The sequence below is a fragment of the Elephantulus edwardii genome, unplaced genomic scaffold (genome assembly GCF_000299155.1).
Source record: "Elephantulus edwardii isolate Elephantulus edwardi_28Jun2011 unplaced genomic scaffold, EleEdw1.0 scaffold00070, whole genome shotgun sequence".
Taxonomy (NCBI): Eukaryota; Metazoa; Chordata; class Mammalia; order Macroscelidea; family Macroscelididae; genus Elephantulus; species Elephantulus edwardii.
In genome coordinates, this window is record NW_006399820.1 from 12,815,923 (window position 1) to 12,828,098 (window position 12,176).

The window sequence follows — 12,176 nt, forward strand, 5'->3', positions numbered from 1 at the left end:
CTGTCTTAGGGGAGGGACAAATGATCACTGGTCATTTTGCAAAGAACTTAACAATCAAAGAACCCAGTCAAAGGGAGAATAGAAAGGAAGTTGGTGCTAAAGTCACAGAGACATTGGTGGAGAGAAACAGCTGGGTGTCTTAGAAAGAGGTTGCACATGAAGGCAGGCACTGGATTCAGTGAAGTGTGCTTGGAGGAACAGAAGCTGTTTTAGTAAAGGCTTGTCTTCTTCATGATCTGCAGAAACTCTTGCTCACTGACTTTTCTGTCTCCATTTTGATCTGTCTCATCAATCATTTCCTAAAGTTCTTCAACAGTGAGATTCTTGCTCAACTCCTTAGTCACTCATTTCAGATTTTTGAAACATATGCTCCCAGTCTCATCATCATCAAAGAGCTTGAAAGCTTTCAGGATTTATTCTTTGGTATCTTTTTCAGACATTTTCTGAGTCATCACGGTCAAGAAATCACTGAAGATCATTTTTCCCGTTTCTTATCAGTCTCACTGATCATTTTCTTATTTCTCCTTTCTTGGGCTCAAAGCCCAGGGCCTTCATTGCCACCTTAAGTTCTTTGACATCAATGGTGCCATTCCATCAGCATCAAAAAGAGATCAAAAGCTTATCGGATTTGCTGGTTCTGTTCTCCCATGAGTTCAAGCTTGAAACTCATCCTCTTTCGCTGGCAAGTCGACATGCTTGTCTTCTTAAAGCTGGAGGCGATTGCAGACAGACTGCTCCCTAAAACACTTCTTAAAAAACAAGAATGAAGTGGGAGGCATAACATTTCCTAATCTCAAAACCTACTTTTGTTGTTGTTGTTGTTATGTGCCGTTAAGTCGCCTGCGACTCATAGTGACCCTATGTACAACAGCCCTAAACCCTACTCTATCCCTTGCCAATCTTATTGTCTCTGACACATCTACCCCTATTACCCCAATGACTAATTCAATCCATCTCACTGAGGGTCTTTCTCTCCTGTGCTGTCCCTTCACTCTCCCAAGCATAATGCCCCTCTCCAAGGACTGATTCCCACCTTGCAACATGTCCAAAGTATGTCAGACAGAGCTTGAGAATCCTTGACTCTAAGGAGCAGCCTAGCTTCACCGTCTCCAGGATGAAGTTGTTTGTTCTCCTAGCAGTCCATGGTATATTCAACACTCTTCTCCAAAACCACAGCTCAAAGGCATCAAATCTTCTTCTATCATCCCTACTCATTGTCCAGCTCTCTGATACATAGCATGTAATTGCAAAAACCATGGTCTGTATCAGACACACCTTAGTCTCCAGACTGACATCATTGCTCTTCAGTACTTTGGAGAGGTCTCTGACAGCAGACTTTCCCAATGCAATTCATCTTTTAATTTCCTGGCTGTTGGTACCAAGAGTGTAGATTGTAGAGCCAAGCAAACTGAAGCTTTCAACAATCTCAATCTCTTAACTATCTATAATGATGCCGTCAATTGTCCCAGTGGTGAGAATTTTTTTTTCTTGATGTTGAGCTTCAATACGTATCAAAAGCTGCAGTCCTTGATCTTCTGCAGCACATGCTTTAGGTCCTCCTCAGTTTCAGCAAGCAAGGTTGTTTCATCTGCATAACACAGGTTGTTGATGGGTCTTCTTGCAATCCTGATGGCATATTTCTCCTCAGAGAGCCCAGCCTCCTGGATAATCTGTTCCACGTATAGATTGAAAATATATGAAGATGAGACACATCCTTGACGCACAGCCTTCCCCATTATTTTGAACCATGCAGTGTTTTCTTGCTCTGTTCTGATGACTGCCTCATGGTCCAAGTATAGGTTTCACCTAAGCACAATACTATACAGCTGTAATAGTGAAAACAGCATAGTACTGATACAATGACAGAGACCAATGCATCAGAACTGAGAACCTAGAAATTAACCCATCTATCTACAGTCATTGGTGTTCGGCAAGCCTATCAAATGGACAAGTCACAACCTCTTCAACAAATGGTGCTGAGAAAATTGGACTTCTATCTCTAAAAAGCTAAAAGAGGATCCACATTTCACACCAGACATAAAAATAAACTCAGGTTGGATCAGAGACCTAGGGGGAATGCCCAAAACCATAAAGATCATAAGAGATAAAATGGGACAAAACTTAGAAGGCCTAGTCTATGATGATACTAAGAAGCTAGCAAAAACATCTAGAAAAAGACAAAGAGAGGGTGATACAAATGAATAGACCTCCTAAAGATTAAATTACTGTGTGTATAAAAACCTTTTTCTAATAGGATGAAAAGAAAACTTACTAACTGGGCAAAAATATTTGGCAATGCCATTTCATAACAAAAATTTAGAGAATCCTACAGAGCCTCTACAAGAAAAAGGCTAATAACCCAATTACAAAATGGGCAAAAGACATGGAAAGTTTTTTCACAGAGGAAGACATTCAGATGGCCAATGGACACATGAAGAAATGCTCAAAATCACTAACAAAAGAGAGATGCAAATCAAAACCATAAAGAGAAAACAAGCTCACCCCTGTAGGAGTGGTAAAGTTTAATAGGACAGCAAGCAATAAATAGTGGAGAGAATGTGGACAGATTGGAACTCTCACACACTGTTGGTGAGATTATGAAATAGTATAACCACTCTGCAAGTCAGTTTGGCATTTTTGAAAAAGCTGACATGGAAGTTCCATATGACCCAGCTATTCCACTGCTAGGAATATACCTAAAAAAAAAAAAAAAAAAATAGAACCGAGATACAAATGGAGATTTTTACATTGATGTTCATAGCAGTATTATTCACAGTAGTTAAGAAAGTGGAAACAGTCAAAATGTCCAATAAGAAACAAATGGACTGAAAAATTGTGGTACATTCACACAATGGAATACTATGCAGCACTCAGAAACAATGATTTTGAAAAATACTATATAACATGGAGGAGGCTGAAGAGCATTATTCTGAGTGAATTAACTCAGTCTCATAAGAACTAACACTGCGTAAGACCATTATTGTAAAAATAGAAGGATTAATCATAAGATGTGTACCCAAAGTCCAAACGGAGAGGGGCTGGAGGAGATGGGGCTGAGAGTGGGAAGGGAGGAAATCTTCAGTTTGCAGTTTGGTGTGCAAAGCTAGAGGGTGATAGAATTAGGAAAGATCCAATGGAATCTGAAAAGGTGGGATAATGATAGGCATGGATCAATATGGATTAATTTTGTAAAATATAGTATATGGGAATGATAATGTGAAACACAGTGTGAATAGAGGACTGCATGAAATACAACATATATTAATGAAAAACAATGTATATTACTTTTTACACTAATAAAACAAACAAAAAATATATAAGGTCCTTTAATCTTGTAAATATGTGTCAAACAGAATTTGGTATGAGAAAGCTTACTGGAGAATTGGAACAGGAGGCATATTAATTCGATCATCAAACTCAGCACTTAGTAGCTGCTTGCCCTTGGACAAGTCATTCTCTATGCCTCCACTTGCGGCTGTGTGCAATTAGTATGAAGAGTTCCTGCTCACGTAGCTTAAGTGTAGCTGTAAAAAGAGTCTGGTGAAAATGCTCACAAAGATAATGATAAAATATACAGTACCACACATATGCTACCTGTAGTAAGATTCTCAGTTAAAGCTATTTTAACAGAGCAATTCTGAGAAGGGACAGTGTGTTGACCTCTATTTAGGCTTCTTTATCTTCTTACAAACTTTTTGATAATGTTAAAGAACATGATTATGGAAGACAAGATGCTAATATAAGATATATATAGCTTTGTTTTTAGAAACATAGATTCTGCTTTTAACTTTAGAATAGTAGGTTAAAGAGTAGTGGCTGGCATGGAAAGGAGTACATGAAGCATATGTATGTTCCCAAAGAGCTTCTAAGACAAGAACTAGTGCCAAGCTGCAGAAAGTACAAGGGCCAGGGTGAGGGGCTTGGAAAGCTAAAGAGCAGGAAATTTAATTGAGGCTACTGGATTTCTCTCATTGTTTCTTACTTGAATCTTCCACTGGAAAATAGAACTAACCATTTCAAATGTTTTTAATTTCTTTGTTCTGATATTATTATGTCCTGATATAGAAGATAACATGGGAATGAATAACTTAATAAAATGGAGAAAGTGCAATGACAGAAAAGCACAAATGAAATATGCTCGGTATCTCTTACAAACATCAGGAAAGCCTTCCTATGTGGGGGAATTCCTCAAGAGGGCCCTAAGAGAAATGACGGTCCCCAAGAGCCCTGGTTGGCTGGAGCCCACAGGCTGAAATCAGTATTTCAAATCTACCAGAAGCTCCATGGGAGAAAGATGGGCAGACAAATTCTTTCTATAAAGATTCACAGTCTCAGAAACCCTATGGAGTGTTACTATGATGATAGTGAGTTAAAAGCAATACCCTCCCAGCTGGAACCTACTCTTACTTTCCTCAGTGAACTTTGTAAAAATACCTTCCATACTTCAGGAACCTTCTTCATACCCATCCTCAGTTAACACATAAATCAATTTCTAGTGTCAACACCATTAAGACAATCAAGAGATCAACTCATAAAACACAATGTATGGGAATGTATGAAACATAATGTGAATGAAGTAATGTGTGAAACACAATGAGTATGAACAAAACATAATGTATACAAAGTTTGAATGCAAGCCAATATAATTTCTTTAAAGGGGGGGAGGTGCATTTCTAGATAAGCAAATAGGAGATAAAATTTGCTTTTGCAATTGCTTTTCCAAAGGTCTGAAATGAAGCCTTCTGCCATCAGGAGAAGTCATTGACATTTAAAATATAAAGAACCCAGAATTACATACTAAGTTTAAAACAATCTTGGTAAAATACGAGAAATAAAACTTTGTGTTACGTCACACTATTGAGCTGTTGCTGTTAGGTGCTGTTGAGTTGAATACAGCTCACAGCAACCCTATGACCAATAGATCAGAATCCCGTTCTCTCATGTGCCATCCTCAAAATCCATGACATAATCCTGCTGCACTCACTGTGTCAACACACATGGCTGAGGATCTTAGGATGAGAAAACTCCAAAACTGAAACATAGGCACCTCCCATTTTATTGCACTTCATTTCATTCACAGACATAGTGTTTTTCACAAAGTTCAGGTTGTCAGCAACTCTGCATTAAACAAATCTATCAGTGCCATTTTCCAAATAGCATGGGCTCACTTCCTGTTTCTGTGTCAAGTTTTGGTAATTTCAGCAGTATTTCATACATCTTTATAATGCTCTGGTACAGTTAGTATACTGTACTTTAATCTAAACTTAACATTTACATATACTGGGAAACAAAAAAATATGCTTGAGACATGCTTTATTACATTGTTTGCTTTATGGCAGTGATAAGAAACTGAACATAAAATACATTCAAAATATGCCTGTGTTTTGTTCCAGGCCACTTCACTTTGACAATTGAGTCAAGCCACAGCATCCTCCCTAGAGATGGGGGAAAGTACAGAATCTCAAATGATAGCAGATAACAAAGGATGCACCAAGGAGATAGTGCCTGGTGGAACAAAACATGTGGAAGTGAAACCTCTGAACCTTACCTTCTCATCCTGCCTCCCCACCTTGCACCTGCATCTAGTTATGTCAGGGCCCCATATCCACAGAGGCAAGACCTAACCTGCCTGCATCTTGCTTACCATTGCAGAAAGCACTCTATCTGGAAGAAAGTCACTGATAATGAGTAAAAGTGTGCATCTTTGCCTTCAGTGGTCACCACAGAAGTTATAGTCAGATAATGGCTACAGCTCCGAAGAATCTATTTAAATCTCAAAGTCTCCATCTACCTAAAAGTAAAACCGTCTTGGTCTGAATGGTAATTAGTGTCTTAAAGTGTTCTGGAATGCTAGACTGGAACAAGTTAAATTATTTTTTAAAGTAGAAATATCTTTTTTTTCCTTTAAAACAAAGGTGGTAGAAAATTTGGCAATGATAAATAATGACGACCATATAGCATAATTAATGTGATTAATATTCTTAGAGTGGATATGTGAAAAAAAATTGAATTGGCAAATAATTTTCCTTCCCGAGAACCATGTGAGTCAGTTCTGACTCCACAGCAATGACAATGAATGACAATCACTGCCATCAAGTCAGAATCAACTCATAGCTGACTTTCCATTAGGTTTCCAAGGCTGTAAATTCCACGGGAGGACATTGCCCATCTTTCTCCCTAGGAGCCATACGTGGATTGAAACTGCAAGAGAAGCATGGCCTTTAGGTTAGCAACATAACACTCTGTGGTCTGTTATTATGTGCCATTTGGGCACCTGTGATTCACAGCTCTCAATACTGCCCTATATATACAATTGCTCTGAACACTGCCCTGTCCTGAGCCAGTCTCACTGTCTCCAATATACCTAACCTCATTACTCCAGTTACTATGTCAATTCATCTCATCCAGGGTCTTCCTCTCCCGCACTGTCCCTCCACCCTTCCTGACATGATGGCCCTCTCCAAGGACTGGCACCTCCAGGCAACATGTTTAAAGGATATAAGAGAGAGCTTCAAAAAACCTTGCCTCCAAGGAGTGATCTTGTTTCAACCTCTCCAGGGAAAACCTGTTTGTTCTTTTGACAATCCATGAAATATTTAATACTCTTCTCCAGCACCACAACTCAAAGGCATCTATCCTCCTTCTTATCATCCTTATTTTTGTCCAGCTCTCTGATGCATAGCACATAATTGCAATGACCTTGGCTTTGACAGGGGAATATACATGCACACACACTCCCCAGGTGTAATAAACACACGTTGTGTCCCAATAAAATGAATACCCAATTTGAAGGACTATTACACAAATTAGTATTAACATACAGCATAGTTTAATAATACAAATGAATGAAGACAATTGTTGATGCTTGTCATTATCACGTGAGTGGCTATACGTAGCAGCTATTATTGTCCAGGAATTGCTAAGAATGCAGCCCAGAGGAATCTAAAACATTCCTAATCATATCAACTGTATTTGGGTGCATTCTCATTCATTGAGTTCTTTCAGCTCGTTTAAAAAAAAAAGGACTTTTTTTGCTGCAAGCATTATGTTTGAGGTGTTTACACACACACACACACACACACAAAATGTTCATTGGAGTTAGGTACAAGTGATCAACTCAGCCATTTAACTTAAATGCAGTTACAGGACAAATAGGGAGTTTTGGGGGCCTAGTGGGTATGGAATTCCACTGCCAAACCATAGACAGTTGTCTTGAATCCACCAAAACTGCCTAGGGGGAAATGGACAATCCCCTTGTGGAATTTACAGCCTGCTGGAGGGTCAGCTATGAGTTGGTTTGGACTCTATGAAAATCAAAGAGTGACAGAGACTAGGCAAGCACCAATGCACATTTTACAGTGTAACACCATGTGAGTTTACCAAGGATTACATTACATTGTGTGGTTGATCAACATCTGGTTTAATCAGACATGCACATTTTTAACAACACTGTGACAGCCCTGCTCACCTGGGCATGAGCATACCACACATTCAAGAATTGTCGAGGCACAAAGAATGGTGCTTTCAACAAGATGAGTATGTCTTACTGCCTCACGATATAATAGCCTGTCTTGATGAGCATTGGGAAAACAGAGAAATAGAGTAAAAAGGTGCTATTGGATACCCACACACTCATCAGCTTTGACCCTGATGGACTTCTTTTCATGAGAACATCTCAAACATAACTCTTATAGTAAAAAAACCTGCAGTAATCAATGAGTTGAAGGTAGCCATTGAATGAGGATGCACCAAATACCAATCAATAGAATTAGGAATATTTTGTATTCCTCTAGATCACACTCTCCACAGTGCATGATGGACAATAACAGTCATCATTTGAACATATAACAACACATATGATCATAGCAAGTAATATTAGTCATTGTCTAACTCTTTGATGCATAGCAAATAATCTCAAAGACTATGGCTTGGTTCAGGCACAACTTTAGCCTCCAGACTGACATCATTGCTCTTCAGCACTCTGGAGAGTTCCCTGACAGCACACTTTCTCAATGCAATTCATCTTTTTTAAAAAAAGATATTTTAATGAAAGTTTATAGAGAACATGGATTTCTATTCATTCACTGTTGTACATTTTTCTTCCTACCCCCCTCTCTCCTCCAGTTTGCTTTTCTCTTAAAAAAAATTGGTTTCATTGTTATACAATCCCCATCCCCCACCCCCCACTCCACTTTACTATGCAGCTCTTTCTTATTCTGGACTATTGTCATGCAAATAATACCTAATCATATATTCCTTTTAAGCAGTTCAATTCCTTATCTATTTCAATGCAGTGTACATAATTTATCCCCTCTTTTCTTAGTTCTCCCCCAACCCTGATGTCAGTCCTGTTTTAAAATAATGGCATTATGCAGTATTTGTCCTTCTGTGACTGAAATATTTCACTTAACATAATGTCTTCCAGGATCACCTATTCTGTATAATATTACATGTATTCCTTGTTTTTCAATAATGCATAGTATTCTGTTTTGTGAATATACCACAGTTTCTCTATCCATTCATTTGTTGATGGGTACTTGAGTTGTTTCCACCTCTTTGCTACTGTGAACAACGCAGCAATAAACATGGTGTGTGTGAAATTTGTCTTTTGATTTCCTGACTGCTAGTACAAGAAGAGGGTCAATTGTGGAACTAAGGAAGCTGAAATTGCTAACAATCTCAGTCTCTTCTCCATCTATCATGATTTTGCCAATTGGCCCAGTGATGAGAATCTTTGTTTTCTTCTTTCCTTTTTAATATTTTTTTATTTTCATTGTTATGTTAATGAAAGTTTACAGAAGAGTTAGATTTTCATTCACTCACTGTTGTACATTTTTACTCCTTCTCCCTCCTTTCCCCCTCCTCCAGTTCACTTTTTTTGTTTTGTTTTTTTTTAATATTCATTCACTATTGCACAATCACCTCTCTGTCTCCCCCTGGACCTCTTAGCAATATATCTCTTATTCTAAGCTGTTGCCATGTATATATAATGCCTAATTATATATTCTTTTTAAATGATATTGAGTTTCCATTCATCTTGAACACAACAATACTTGACCTTCTGCAGCAAAAAGTTCAGGTGCTCCTCAATTTCAGCAGACAAAATTGTGTTTCTGCATAGGACAGGTTGTTGATGTATTTTCTTCCAATCTTGATGCCTCATTCCTCCTCATAAAGTCCAGCCTGTCAAATGATCTGTTTTGTAGATTAAAAAGGTAAGGATGGGTACTTGGGTTGTTTCCATCTCTTTGCCGTTGTGCATAACATAGCAATAAACATGGGTGTGCATATATCTGTTTGGGTGGCAGCTCTGGTTTCTTTTGAGTACATTCCTAGTAGTGGAATTGCTGGGTCATAAAGTATTTCTATTTCTAACTTTTTTTTAAGCTTGAATGATTTTTAGTGTGACATAGAATATTTGGTCTTAATAAATTTCTCAAGTTATTTAAGAAAAAAGACATATATATATTCTAGGATATTCTATTTCTAACTTTTTGAGAAAGTGCCATAAAGCCTTCCATAGTAGTTGTACCATTTTACACTCCCAGCAGAACAGAATAAAGATTCCAATCTTTCCACAACCTTGTCAGCATTTGTTGCTTGCTGCTTTGTAGAACTTTGCTATTGTTAACTAGGGTGAGATGATATCTCATAGTTGTTGTGATTTGTATCTGTCTTAGAGCTTCATGTGTTTGTTTGAGATCTGAATGTCTTCTTTGGTAAAGTGTCTGTTCAGATCCTTCGCCCATCTTGTAATTGGTTGTTTACCTCTTTTTGTTGCGGTTCTGGAGTATTCTATAAATGTTACACCTGAGTCCTTTATCAGATATGTCATTACCAAATATTTTTCCCCCTTCTGTGGATTTCTTTTTTATCCTGTTAGAAAAGGTTTTTGATGTACATAAGGATTTGATTCTTTGAAGGTCCCATTCATCTATTTTATTCTCTTCTGATTGTAGATTTTTCAAGATGCTTGGTAGACTGTTGTTCATATTGTGGATTAGGACTTCTAGATAGCCCATAAACAAATTAATGGATAGGAAAAACTATGTTATATTTACACAATGGGACACCACTCAGCACTGAAAAGCAAGAAACTCATAAAATATTACATAACATCAGTGACTCTGGAGGACAGTATGCTGAGTGAAGTATCTCAGTCACAAAAGGACGAATATTGCATAACATCACTGATATAAAACAGGATTGACATGGGAGTTGGGGGGAAACTAAGAAAAGAGGGGATAAATAATGAATATTGCATTGGAACAGATGAAGGCAAGAACTGTTTTAAATGACTATGTGGCCAGGGATGTATTGCACCTAGCAAGTCTACTATTAGGGACTTCTCCAAAATGCTGCAAATAAATGAAATCTGTTTGAAGACTAAGGTGCACCTGATTCAGGCCACGGTCTTTTCAATTACCTGTTATGCACCAGAGAGGTGAAAAATGGATAAGGATAACAGAAGAATTGGTACCTATGAGTTGTGGTGCTCAAGAAAAGTACTGAATATACCATGGACTTCCAAATGAATAAACAGATATATATCTTAGAGAAAGTGCAGCAAGTGTGCTCCATGGCAAAGATGGTGAAGCTTCATCTTTCATACTTTGGACATGTAGCTAAACAAAACTATTCCTTAGATATTACACTTAGAAAAATTAAGGATCAGCAAAGTAGATGAAGACCTCTAAAGAGATGGATTTACACAGTGACTTCAACAATAGGTTCCAGTATGTCATAGATAATGAGGATGGCACAAGATAGGGCAGGTTTTAAATTGGCTGTTCATATAGTCGGTAGGAGTCATTCTTGACTCAATGGCACCTAACAACAGAACAGCAACAGATGCAGAAACATAGATAGATAAAGATAGAGATTGGAGTTGGGGTGGGGGAAGAGAGAGAGAGAGAGGGAGGGAAGGAGGGAGAGAACTTGAGATATTACAGAGATAGAGAGAAAAAGAGAGGGAGAGAGAGAAGTAAGTTGTTGTGTGCTATCCAGTCAGAACCGCCCCTTGGCTGACCCTCCAATGGGTTTTGAGAGGCAGTTAATTACAGGGTGGAGATTGCCTATGCTCCCATGGAGAAGCTGGTGGACTTGAACCATGTACACTTGGGATTATAGTGCAGTTTCTTACCTTAGCTCCCTATGTATAGGTATAGATAATAGGCATAGACACACACCATAGATACACACAACAACAAAAAACTGAATTCTCTCTGCTCCACAAGGTATTCTCCAAATCATTTTTATCTCTCTGTGTTGCAATCCTTCCACAAGTAAATGGACCAAAAAAATACAATTTGGAGTTGGCAAGCTCAGATCCATGCAGAGCTCAAAGGGGTTTGTGTTGATAAATACAGATGACAAATTCTGAAGCAACATAAAAGACTTTAGGTCCCCATTCTCTAGACAGCTTCTAGCTTTGCAACAACATGGGCAACCTACTTTCAAATCAGTAATCTAGGTGACTTCTTTCCAAAAGGAATTCATCAGCAAATAGCTGGCTGGCAAGGCAGTTAGTTTGACCCTGGTACCTGATCCATAATATGTGCCTAGGTACAATACCATAATCAGATCTGTAATTTAATGTCTCAAACGCCACAAGAAAATAATCCAGGGTGGGGCGGGGGAGTGAAATTTAGTTCTGCTTTTCCTACTGGCATTGCTTTATTTTTTAAAAAACAGGAGTTTTTTCTTTGTACTCCACAACCCAATGCTTCACAGAGCGCCTGGGGAGCAAATCCTGACAGTTACTATTAAGGTAAAAATGGGGTTACAGAATTCATTTTCAAAGTTTCTTTCCAGTTTATATATTTTTTTAAAAAAAAAATTAAATTGGCAGCACCAAATTTAATGACAAGGCTATCCCGCTGCGTTCAGAGCCCAGATAGCGATTGTCTCCCTGGTCTATGTAGCTGGCTCCACTCTAATGTTTCCTATAATGCGACTAATAACCAACCATCAGCAATAAATGCCTTGTCATCTCATTGTTGCACACAGCAATAGCTGGAGCAATGATACTGACAAATGAACCTGCGTAATCACTTTGGATTTCTTTGTTACATCTCACAGTGTGAAGATGGCTTCTGCTCAGCACGTCACCAAAAAACAAACAAGTGCTATTGCCATCATTTCCATCAATCTCTCCTTATTGTTGTCATTCAAAC

The 12,176-nt window shown here is 38.3% G+C and overlaps 1 pseudogene; it reads right to left on the reverse strand.

Moving 5' to 3' along the window:
* Positions 1 to 209: 209 nt before the first annotated feature.
* On the reverse strand, positions 210 to 7,476 carry LOC102858899 (annotated as a pseudogene).
* Between the last annotated feature and the right edge of the window lie 4,700 nt (positions 7,477 to 12,176).